The sequence below is a fragment of the Ambystoma mexicanum genome, chromosome 6q (genome assembly GCF_040938575.1).
Source record: "Ambystoma mexicanum isolate Mex_15411 chromosome 6q, UKY_AmexF1_1, whole genome shotgun sequence".
Lineage (NCBI taxonomy): Eukaryota > Metazoa > Chordata > Amphibia > Caudata > Ambystomatidae > Ambystoma > Ambystoma mexicanum.
In genome coordinates, this window is record NC_090937.1 from 168789077 (window position 1) to 168801836 (window position 12760).

Consider the following 12760-nt stretch of genomic DNA (forward strand, 5'->3'; position numbering starts at 1 on the left):
GTAGCTAATGGCGCTGGATTTAGCACACATGGACTCTACGAAATCAGAAGCCCTGTGGCAGATCTTCATGGATGGAAACAATACCAACTACATATTTCACCTCACAAAACTTTGGTCTCACATCAAATCCATATTAATGGACCGCTGCACCTAATAACGCGGTTGAGGTCTGATTAAAAGGTGCCAACTGCTGGACCTTTTTATTACCACAGAACTGTTCAGTGGTTATTAAAGTGCATGCACAAATAAAGGGTCTCAGCACTCCTTGTACTTTATTCTTTTCGGTTGTTGTTTTTCTACCGTTTATTAATGCACCAGAGATGTATTAAAAGTCTGATTTTAGACTGATGCACACTAATAATAAAAAGGCTCATCTAGGCACAAACTCTTCTTGATGAATCAGCAGTAGAGCCTTGGGTAATTGCCTCGGGACTTTAGAACGTTACTTGGGGATCCAGCGCAGTCACCCCAAAGAGCTGGCATTCTGTTCAGCACTTCTGATAGCCTGGAGGCAAACACAAACACCTGCAAGAGCAATGGTCCCCTGCAAGTTTGCTGGGCGTCTTGGTCAAAGCATCCTTGATCCAGGCAAGCTTTAGAGTTCTCCCAGCTGTGGTCTCTCTGTGTTCACCCCTATGGAACAAGATATCGCGTTATCAACAGTTCAAATCAGAATCAATAGAGTGAATAGTTCACTGCAGGGACGGGAACATCCTAGAAGATTGTCATGCAATTTTAAGACCTCTGCTTGGATCTAATTGGAGCTGAATCTTAGAGACGCTTAGGGAATTTCCCACACACTTCTAATGATGTATGTAGAGGCCTTATACTCCAAGTCAAGTGGCGTAGAGCAAAGGTTACAGGTAGTGATTCCAAGATGGACGGATCCTTTCTTCCTGTACCACTTGGTCCCTGGCAACCTTAGCTCATCTATTGCCCCTTCTTCAGTAGATGAAGGGGCTTTCTACCAGTAATTGATGTCATGTTCAACTCCCACACCCTGCTAGCAGGATTCACTGGGAATATTCATTGTTAGGAACTCAGCTTCCCTGTTAGTGACATGTTAGAATCTCATGTGTGTTCTTAAAGGGGGTTTCAGTGAGATGTCATACTGAGAGTGAATGCATTCAATCAGATGGCTCGTTTATCTGCTTTAGCTAATGAGTCACAGTTGCATGCTATCCACATCCCTGTGATATTAGCCTGTCTCCCAAGTGCTTCAGGCTTTTAATAGCCTTCAAGCAATTTATTTGCACTTTAAAGAAAGGTAAATTAAAAATTGCCCTTAACATTATGCCACAGCTGAATCTAATTGATGCAAGGTGATTTAGAGTAACAGGTAATGGTGGATTGGAGTTACATGTTTGGCATAAACCCCATTCTGCCTACTACGGTTATGAGCGTAACAGTAATTTATTTATGTATTTATTGTTCACTTGTTACACAGGGAGCAAATACTGTTTCAAAGCACCCACATGGCAACAGGGGCAATGGGGGGGAAGACAACCTACTATGCCTTATGAGTGTTCAGAACATGCAAGTGCGGAGGGGAGAGGGGTATGGGATAGGTGCTGTGGTGCTCATGGAGAGCAGCAGGTGAAGTGCTATGAAGAAAGCTAAGTGCAACCACCAGTGGTGGCGGGTGAGCCGAGGCAAGTGCAGAGGATAAGCAACAGCTGGGATGATAAAATGTGGGAGGTTAGGGCCCCAAGGATGCATAAGAGCCCTGAACTCCAATCAAGCTACTATGCGATTAGCAGAGGAGAGAAGGAGGGAAGGAAGAGGTAAAGAGGAAGTTCTTGAGGCTTTTCCGGAACTTAAGGAGGGAAGGGGAGGCTGTTTTAAAGAAGGTATCCTGCTGAGGAAAGCGATCGACCACCTGACCTCTGTTTAGCAAACCGCTTTACACACAAGGAGTTGGTGCAAGAGGAACACAGGTGTCTAGAAGGGGAACATTTATTCAGAAAGAGTTGCAGATAGAGTGGTGCCCGGTTAAAGTAACAATACATATTTGTAGCAGTTGCTGGTATGTTTAACAAACTGTGCAGCAGAAGCATATGCATATCTCTGCAGGGATGACAACGCTTCACTACGCACCCTATGGACCAGCTGGCCATTCTGAGAAGAAAAAACGAATACAATTTTTCAGGCACAGAGCGATTCCTGAAAGTGAAACTGATAAGCAGCTCTGACTACCACAGAGTGTCATTTACTGTGAGCCCCTACCATTTTGGAACAACAGGGTGTTTGTCGCAGCAGAAGGAAATCTATGGCCGGGGATCTCAGTTAGTGTATCCAAGCAAAACAGAGTTCACCATGTGCAGGAGACAAATACATTTTTGGAAAGGTAAGAAGGAAGGGTACCCTGACTACAGAGTCAAATCAGACACTCACAGAAATGTAAATCGCTCAATGATGTCCCTGAAAACTTTTAGAAACAAATATAAATGCATGCAGGGCAGTTGCAGGTCCCTTTTCACTCAGGGTTTGGAAATTCCAGTGTATTGGTAAATGATATGTTATTCAGTGGGCTGTATGGTATCGGTAAGTGCGTCACAGCTCAGCAATCATTATCAGTGTTTCTCCAGTCCGTTATCTGAGGTGCAGAAGAACCCGCCTAAGTTCTTTTGTGGTGAAGGATATTCTGATGGTGGTGTTTGCAATGGACATCCTGTGGCATCTTTTGAGATGCTTCCATTTTGTCCGATGGTTGCCCTCCAAATCCAATCTAAGAGACATTTGTGTTTGCTTTGTTTACCATACAGCTAATAATAAATATCAATGTTGCTGTTCCCATGGTGATTTCAAATGACACTGCTCTCGTTGGTGCTGAAAGAATGCACAGAAGTATGTATCAAATTAAACTGCAAGTTGTAGCATGCCCTGTTGACTTTGATAACATGCTAAGTCCTATAGTTTTATTTTACCCGGGAGCAATTGAAAGTAATTATACATTTGGTACATTAACACGAGAACTGAAGAATAGAAAGTGTGCTCCGACTATCTAAACATGGTGTGGGGTATAGAATCTATATGTCGTTTGTAGACTTTACAAATGTAACTGAAAATGAGATAATTTATGGCTACACTCAAACTGTAAAATCTATTCTGAAGTCAACACAGTATTTTGTTTCTGTTCTTTTCTTTCTTTTTGTGTCCCCTTACCATAAAAGAACAGCTATTTGTTGAGTCACCCACGTGTTGACACAAAACACATTACAATGACAAATGTTACCTGTCATGCGGATGTTACAAAGTGAATCACAACACAGTAAAGAAGCAGCCCGTTTTGCAAATCTTTTTGGATTGACAATGTGCTTACAAATTCGTGTTACCAGTTACACAAAATGGCACAAATAAAAAACATTATTTTGAAAGTGTTTTCTAGCTACATGTGTCCCTTTAGCATCTGTAACCTCTCATGTTTCAAAATTGGGGGCATTTCCCTTGACCTCTTGATTGACAAGTGCATTGTGGAGGGAGACGAGATTGAAGTTGTGGTACTGCGTCGCCATGATCAAAGTGTTGTCTCTCTTCAGAATGGTAACATTTGTAAAGTAGGGTGTCTTTTTAGGTTCACACGGTGTTATGGTTTCTGACGTATTTGTCTTGTTTATCAAATAGTCCTGCGTGTGTTGTAACAGAAAACCACATGTTTTCAATACATTTAAATGCTGAGTTATTAGGTAGCATGAGAAAAAGGCTTTCACATATTCATTTATGAGACGAAGGGCCCGATTCATTGAAAAAGCAAAAAGTCACTGTAAAGAACTTTGCTCGGAAAACATCTTTGCGCCTACCTGCACACAAAAGAATGTGTTGTGTGTTCTGCGTATTCATGGAATTCTAACCGTAAAGTAACCCTAGGCAAAAAGAAAATAGAGTAGCGCCCAGAGTGCCCACAACATGCCCCCACGCAAACCAAAACCAGCGACATATACCAACGTTTGCGCCTACCTTATCCCCACCATTCCATTATGCACCCCGTCAACACTGCAGGCTGTACCGCCGCAACCAAGGTGGAACCCCACTGACACTGCATATGAACCCCTGTAACCCACAACTGCACCCCGATACCCTGCATTTCATTTCTGGTAACTCAAGGCAGAATCTGGTTAACCTGCGTACAAACCCCTGTAATTCAAGGCAGCACCCTGCTAATCTGCATACAATCACCCAGAACTCCAAGCTGCACTTCAACTACATGCCGTCACCCCTAAATTGCTATGTTAAGGTTACCTTTGCGTGTTGGATCACAAGATTTGAGCATAGCTTTTCCAGACGTGAAGTTGCGCATGGAAATCCATGAATATGGTTGGGTCTGCACTTGACTGGGCGTGCCATTCCTTTTGGTGGCCCGTCCCTCAACTTGCCCACGTTATTCTTTGGTCTTCCTCATTTTGCTGGGAGAATGGGGAATATGCATGTTGCGCCCCATATTTATTTCTTTGCGTAGGCCCGTCCCACAATTTGGCGTGGAGTGTTACGCAAAACGATTGACATCAAGCAAAGACATGACAGGCACGTGCAGAGTCCCGGAAATACACACAAAACCCGTTCCAGGAATTGTGATAAGGATTTTTGCGTGATTTAAGGCCTAATTCAAAGAGCGTTTTCCAAGGTTTTGCCATTATAAAACACTTCTGTGATTAAAGCCCTAAGTGTTGTGTGTTTTCGTTATTATTAGTTCATACTTTATTCATTTACAGTGATTGATAACACATAGAATATTTAATTAAGTCATTAAGAATATAATAATCCTACAAAATCAGCTGAACAGCTGTGAACCATATGGAAGAATAGCTGCTAAAGTAATTTGAAGACTGTTGGCTAGTCTGTATTCTGAATGAAAAGGGACTTGAGGAGACAGCCTCTTTTACAAATGTGCACAGCATCCAGCCCATAGCCTGTCAAAGCATTGTCTCACTGACACATTTCAACTATCAGGCATTACATCACTCCTGAGCACATTCTTAACACTAAATGCAATTCAGCACCACACATACTCAATTAACACCATCCTTTTGGATTTAAGAACATACAAAATGCAAACCCCACTATGGAAACATTCAGTATTATTTTTCAATCAAATATATAAAGAAGTAAAGTTGAAGTCACAAATGTTTCTTTTTACCAACACATCCCCGTTCTTAACAGGTTGGTCTTCTCTAATATCTCTGACATTCAGTGCCATGTTTTCATCACCTTCCATCTGGGTTTCAGACGACTACAGTACACCAAAATGGCGCCCAATATACCATCAACATGTCAGTGATGTTGCAGGGATGATTTGGGAATTATTATTGTACAATAATCAATTTAAGTGGGTGAGAGTTGCAATGTGAGAATAGCAGGACATACTGATGGCCATCTCTCTCGTCTCCTGTGGTCTTCACAAATCCCTATCATATTTCTGATGTAGGCAACTAGAGATCAGTTACCCCTATTGTCTATGATGCTTACTGTGACGAAGGCCCAAAGGCTGCAGCCTTATCGCTCACTCCCGCAAAATTCTTTCCTAGGTGGAATTCTGTCTGACGTCCAAAACATGAATGATCTTTACAATAGGAAATGGTGCCTTTCAAATGCTCAGGCCCCACTCAGTTTATCCTTCCTAATGCCCCTTCCCTTCTTTTCTCTTGTTTCTACTCACTCCTAATCTCCTCCTCCTAATCTCCCCTGTCTCTCTCTCTCTCTTCTGCCGCTCTGATGTTATCTCGTCTCACATTTACTCTTCTCTCCTACTCTCCCTTTATAATCCATTCCCCTATACTCTCCACGCCATGCTACAACCTACTAACTGCCACTCACCTCTATTCTCTTCTACTCCCCACTGTCCTCTGAAGTTATTCCACCTCACAACTAATTTTCACTCATACCCTCCTTTTGCTCCCCTATACTATCCACTCTACATTCCACTAAAGCCCTCATTCTCTTGCAGTTCACCCCTGTTCACTCTTCCATTTACCCTTTTCACTCACTCTAACTTATTCCCCTGCTCTTGAACTTAACCTCAGTCACTCTATTCACTCACCATGCGCGCACTCTCACACCCAAATACCACTTTCTCTCACCAACCAGTACCTCACCTTTAACACTTGCTGTTATTCTCGTCAGTGCTTTGCTCCACCATCCTTCCCCTGCCTGGTCTCTTGGTCCACCTCTTGCCCTTCAACCTCACCCAAATAACCCACACTCCCTGCTGCTGCTTGTTCCATTTAATAGGGCCTCTTTTCCTGTTCAGTCGCCTCCTCTCACTCCCATTGGTTATCATATTCACCTGGTTCCCCTGTGAAATCTCTTTCTATCGTTCCCTTTGCTGGGCAGAATTCCCATGTTAGATGTTTCAAATAGTCTGTTATGTCGCCCCTCTTTTCCCACATTTCTCCAACACGTCTCTTACCATTGGTTCGGATGATAGCCCGCTGCATTTGCATTCTGCTATTCGGCGTTGACTTTGTTTTGTTTTGCCGGCTCTGGCTCTTTGCTCTCTTCGCTCTCTTGTGGATCGGTCATATCTCCGGCCCCCACTCTGAATGCTGTATCTCATAATCCACAAAGACAAACGAGAGAACACGGGCCAGCAGAATGCCAGGTGGTCATAAGGCGATTAAAAGTGCTACTTCCCGCTGTAACCTGGCACACCCTGAGGGTACAGAGACTGGAGCTCTCCCATCTCTCTTTCCCTGCCCTCTCGGACACACCTGCTAGGTGTGTGTGAGGTCATTTGAGTTTACTGTGGAATGTTATTGGGCGCTTCTGTGCCTGGATTACAGAGAGAGTCAGTTAGAGGCATAGAGCAACTGACTAAGGATAGTCTAGAAGGTGGTGCCGGTATTCTAACTTACCAACTGCCCGCACAGAGATTAATTCCCGACTAATAAAGAGGACTTACCTGCTATCTACTCGGGACTCTGTGTTCATCGGTCAACCCGCAGCATTGGCGATGAGGACCTGTGTGTTTCAGCTGCTGCGGCGGTGCATAACGATTGGCAACCGCCCCCACTGAAGACCACCACCTAGGGTTCTGCTGCCATTGGCACTCTCTCTGCATGGTCGTGGAAGCTGACAGAGGCCCTGTAGGCTCATGTGCCTGCTCTTCTGCAGCAAGTTAAATCATCCAATGTGTGCTGTTTTTGGAAGCCTTTGCTCTGTGGACCCATCGTTGAAGTTTGCCACTGCCATGTGGGGTATACTGAATGAGGACTGCATCATTGTTTGAGTGGGCTACCGCTGTGTGTGATTGTGAGGAAGGCTGTGGTTTGCCACGTTGGTGCGGCCAACCTAGATGGGGACTGTTTCACCTGGAAACCCCAGGGAGCGCTACCCCTACCGAGCCATTTGTCTTGGCTGGGCATTCCCTGCCTGGATCTTGCCAGTTGATTGAGATGGAGCAGAGCTCTGTCAGCCATCAGACTCTGGCAGGAATGATGACATCACAGAACTTTCTCTACGGAACCTCAAGCGTGCTGACATTCCACGCTCGAAACAACATGAAGGATTGGAGGAGGAATGGGAAGAAAGTGTTTCTGGTGTGTCAGAGGGCCCTGATTTGCCGACTGGCTGTTGCTGTGCATGCACGCAGCTAACTCCAGGAACCTTTGCAAAGAGTTTCTGAAGCGGTATGAATGTAAATTGCTCAGTGTTGCCTTTGGTGTTGTGTTGCTATGAAGGATTGCACTGATGAGAGTCGGTGCTGCCTTTAAGCTATAAAGAATCACATGGATGAGGTGAAAGTTTTACAAGTTGCCTTATGCCTTATGAGATGGACGCATTGCAGGATATTGAAGGCAAGTCCCTGAATGCTCACACCAGAGAGAATGCAACCCACTAGGGAAGAAAGGCCCAAGTCAATCTTGTAAGGATAACAGGTTTTAATCTCATGCAAAGATGAGAGCAACAGCAAATAACTCTGTTGCTAAGAACGTTATACCGAAAAGCAGTACAAGCAGAATCTTATAAAGGAAAACATTGTCATAGATCACGCTATACATACACTAAAAACCTGCACGGCTGGTTGGTGTACGCCTATACATGATCCGCCTGCTCCATAAGAGATGCCAGGTCATTGGATGTAGCCAGTCTGGCCGTCTTCCATTATGTGGGTGCTGCAGTGATCCTCTTTTTCTCACGTTGAAGGACAAAGAACAAATTAACTGCATTCCTAACATAATGCTACTTTATCACTATACAGTGCACCTGGCAGGCCTCAAGACAGGCAAAAGGGAGGTTCTGGGGCACTCTAACCTACACACTCACACTTCACTCACTCCCTTCCATGCTATCTGACTCCAAGGTCTCCACCCTCGTTTCATTCTATAATTTATCCCTCCCAACACCTCACAATACAAATCATACGGTTGTCGCTCAACGATGTGCCCTGTCCGTCCTCTTTGAACATTTTGGGACTTGTTACTTTGGGGATGGTGGTCAAAGGGCACCTGGTGCCCTGGAACTCGGGGATCTTAAGGTTTGGTCAGTTATATGGGCTGTAACTTGTGGTCGCCTGGGGATGGGCCGGGTCATGCTTTGGCCAGTGTGAGATAATAGGCAAACCTGCCACTGGTCTGTGATGGTTACCAGACATTTGGTTGAAAAAAATTGGTCGACTGGACAAATGGTCGAACCAATTTGGTCGAAAACCAAATGGTCGAATTTTTTATTTTTTTTATTTTCACCCCTTTTTTTGGGGGGGGGGGGTCCCCCCAACCTCCTTTTCTTTCTAAAAAACCCTTTTTTTTTAAACGAAAACCCAAAAAATATATATATAATAAAAAAAAAAATGCGACCATTTGGTTTTCGACCAAATTGCGTCGACCAAATGTCTTTCGACCAGTTTTCAGTCGACCAAATGTCTGGACACCGTCTGTGATCACGGTCTCGTAGGGCACATTCCTCTTGAGTAGAAACACACCTTTGCAACACTGTTAGAACAATTAATAAGCGTTGTGTTGGTTGGGGATGTGGGCTGTTGTCATCAGAGCTTGGGCATAGCTGGAGCATTCCCTCATCTTGCAATTTAGGCCTAGTGCATACAATGCTGCATTCGCCGCGCAGGCCTTACCTTCTACCATACGATTACTAATATCTACACAAAAAAACAATGTTGCTTGCGCCCTGCAAAACACTATGTGGGTTGATTATATTTGATCATATTGAAGTGGGGTCCTTTGTATTGGGAGGTGGTCCTTTTACCATCACCCCTGCCTCCTTGGCCCATCATAGTGCTTCGATGGCATCTCGCCTCACTCTAAAGCGCTTAGTGGGGTGGGACGGGGCTGCCCCCATTACCAAAATATTCGATTTCTGTTTTTGGTGTGGATGCCAACAGTGGATACAATGCTGTATGCTACTTTTCAAACAATGTTTGCTATCTTCAGGCTGGCGCTATGTGATTCTAGGCACATGTGTATCCTCTGTCCTATTGTGGGAGGAAGTTGAGATGTCACTCTATATTTGTGTGATGTGAATAGGAGTAAGGGGAATACTAGACATCATCCATGTTTTTTAACTCTGCTAGTTTATCTGCTAGTTTATCTGTTTTAGTTTCAACAGATGAAAACAGTCTATCTATAGTTGTGCCAAATATAAAGGAGAAACCAGTTTAATATGTGCACGTTTTTTTGGACTAGTTTTGTCTGTGCATGTTATTTTTGCAATAGTCAACCACAGGGGCATTGACTTTGCGAGTGCGCAAGCATGGGAAGCATGGGAAAAAAGTTGAATTATCTTTTGAATCAATGCCTTGAGTTATTGTCTGGTTTGACGTGTTTTATTCTGTCAGTCGTGTTTGCAATCTTTGTTGCCAAAGTATGTGTCACACATGTATGGGTTGTCTGCATAACTTTTTGGGATCCAAGGTGTGTGCAATGAGGACACCCCCAAAAGATCTATGTGATGGGTGTGTGTACACATGTGTTCCATGCAATGTATTGATATGGACAGATTTGAGGGCATTGCATTCCCATTATGCACTGTGTGTGATACTGCAAAGGTATGAATGTTTACCATGAAGTGACCATATATTATGATGTGAGCGTGTTTGTGTGTGTGTGTGGAGTTCACATTGAGAGTTTTTAGGTTTCCAAACTTGTATGTGTTTCTTGACATACTTTGCTCTTTTTGGCATTAGCAATTTGCCAGGTAGGCCTTCATCTTAGTGATCTTCTAGTCATCTGAGAATGTAGGAGTGTGCTGTTTTTTTACTCCTGTCATTTTATGGGAAAGAAGTGCGTTAAATCCTTGCCTGGAAATCTAGTGAGAGAATGTGCTACAACGTGTGTGGGCAATACCTAATATGGACGTTTTGTGTCTGCCAAGGTGGCTTAGGTTTGCCAGCTTTAGACATTAGGGGGGCATTAGCGCAAACAGAGGTGCTTTTAATGGCGGTCGCCATGGGGGCACAGATTTTGCCACTGGAGTAAGGTTGTGAGTAGAGGAGCCAACAGTAGGGGTACATTTTTCTAGTAGGTTCAATCAGGTCTGGTTATGGAGTTCAGCTGGGTCTTGACAGAGCTGAGGCTTAGTGCGGGTCGGGGGGGGGGTCAGTCCTGAGTGGAAGGTGTCTTATTTGCCTGATGTATAAATTGCTCAATGGTGAGCTGGTTAGTGCTTATTCATGGCAGGACTAAGGCTTGAGAGTGGCAGTCCCAGGTGGAAAGTGATGCGTTTTTGTGATGGTTCACGATTGTTAGCATGTCTATTTATTGAAGGTGTGAGCTGGTAGTCTATCCCTGTGTTGCATTTTTAGCATTTTTGCTAGGGATATTTTTGCATGAGGGGCTTCATCCTCTGGAACAGATCTCTCTCTGCTGCAGGGGCCTCCCTCTGGAACAGCCTTCCTGCCCCCCTGAAACTTGAGGAGAACCATCTCCGGTTCCCTAAGCACCTCAAAACCTTCCTCTTCGCCTCCGCTTTCTCTCCCCCTCTCCCCTGCTAAAGTTACTAAACTGCACCGAATCTGCAACTGGGCCACTCACCTTCTCAGTCCTTGGCCCAGCCACTCTCCCCTGCACTGCCTCCCTGGCACCCCCTGCACTACGGGACTGTGTCTGTATCCCTACAGCCCCTCCTACCCAGCACTTATCTGCACTTACTCGCACTGCCACTAGCTGGCCCTTGTTACTTTCCTGTATGCTATTACCCTGTACTGCACTTTCCCCTCTCCCTTTCCCATTTCACTTCTCCCTTTCCCCCCTCCCTTGCACTTGCGCGATCTGGATGACACCTGGCCTAGTAGGATCGTTGTATGTCTCCCCTTGTTTCCCACCCGCCTCGTCGCGCCTTGAAACACTTGTGTATAGGCGCGTTATAAATACCATATCATATTATATCATATCCTGTTGGTGTTATTGCAGATATCTTGAAGGATTTTGTTGTAAGTTGCATCCACATTTGTGTTCCCTGTGCTGTGCTGTTGGATGCTGTTTCTTCCTTTGTTTGGTGCTGTCTCCCCTGTGTTATGCTATGTCAGATGGTTACATACTCTAGGGCACCAGATGTGATGCGCGCTGCTGGATGTTGTGTCAGTGCAGATGTTTTCTTTTTTTTGGGGGACGTTATGTTGTGTCATTTTACTTGCATGCTTTCTCGTGGTGCAATGGAGAGAGGATGTGTACAATTTAGGGTATGTGTACAGTTTAAGGCATATATGATCTACAATGTACAGTTAAATGGACACCGTTCTATTTGTGTATCGTCCCCCTGGCACTGAGGCTGCTTTTTGCATTGAATTTACAGAGTTTGTGTCCGATGCTTCTGATCAAATATCTGTCTTTTGAGTGGTCGGCGACTTCAGCCTTCCTACTAATACAGGCCAGGTGGTGAATTTCTTGTCCTTAATAGAAGATCTTGGCCACCCCCAGCTGATTACGACGCCCACTCATCAACTGGGTAATATCTTAGATTTTATTTGTGCTCCTCAGCCTATTTTATGGTCTGATAATTTCTTGATCCCTTTCTGTTATTCATCAGGACTCCACTCCTCCGCTGTGTAAACAGGCTGCCTTGAAGCGGAACTGACAGAAAGTGACAAATCAGGAGTTAGTACTGGCCGTCACCACACTGGAAGCTTCCTTCTCTGCTACCGTTGACCGGTTGGCTCCTCTTAAACTTAGTAAGGAAAAAAATTGGGCAAATGAGCCTTGGTTCTCTGAAGAGTTTAAGGCTGAAAATTTGTGTTGCAGGTAGGCAGAGAGGAAGTGGCAAGCAGACTAGTCGCACAAAGCCAAACACACCTTTTGTCTTATCCTGACAGGCCATCAAAAAGCAATTACTGCTGCCAAAAAATCTTACTTTAGTAAGAAGGTGGAAAACGCACCAAATAAACCAGAGGCCCTTTTTTGAATTGGTTCATTCCCTGTCCACTCCGACTAAAGCCGCCTCCCTGGTGACTCCATCACAGGATCTCAGTGACTTTCTTTCCTGTTTCTTTCTCACCAAGATCGAGACTATTCGTAATGACATAAATGAAATAGTCGCCCATACGGCTGTTGTCCCTACCCTGCCTAAACTGCATGCTTCCACTGCCACATGGTGCTCCTTCCCCTTGTTTTTGGACCAAGAAATACTTAAAGCAATTCACCACCTTAAATCCGCAATCCCCGGCAGATGCTATTCCATTAAATATTACATTTGCTTAAAGATATTTCAGCAGATCTGATCCCTCATATTACCACTGCTATTAATGGCTTGTTTTAAGAGGGATGTATTCCTACTCTGCTGAAGCATGCTCTTGTGCTTTCCCTTCTGAAAAAGCCCT

At 44.5% G+C, this 12760-nt stretch overlaps 1 long non-coding RNA gene across 1 annotated transcript in view; it reads right to left on the reverse strand.

Moving 5' to 3' along the window:
* Nucleotides 1–293: 293 nt before the first annotated feature.
* Nucleotides 294–12760, reverse strand: part of LOC138515481 (uncharacterized) — a 143001-nt gene continuing 130534 nt past the window's right edge. Inside the window, exon 3 of the long non-coding RNA XR_011282021.1 lies at nt 294–633. This is a non-coding gene — a long non-coding RNA (uncharacterized lncRNA). The remainder of the gene's footprint in view (nt 634–12760) is intronic.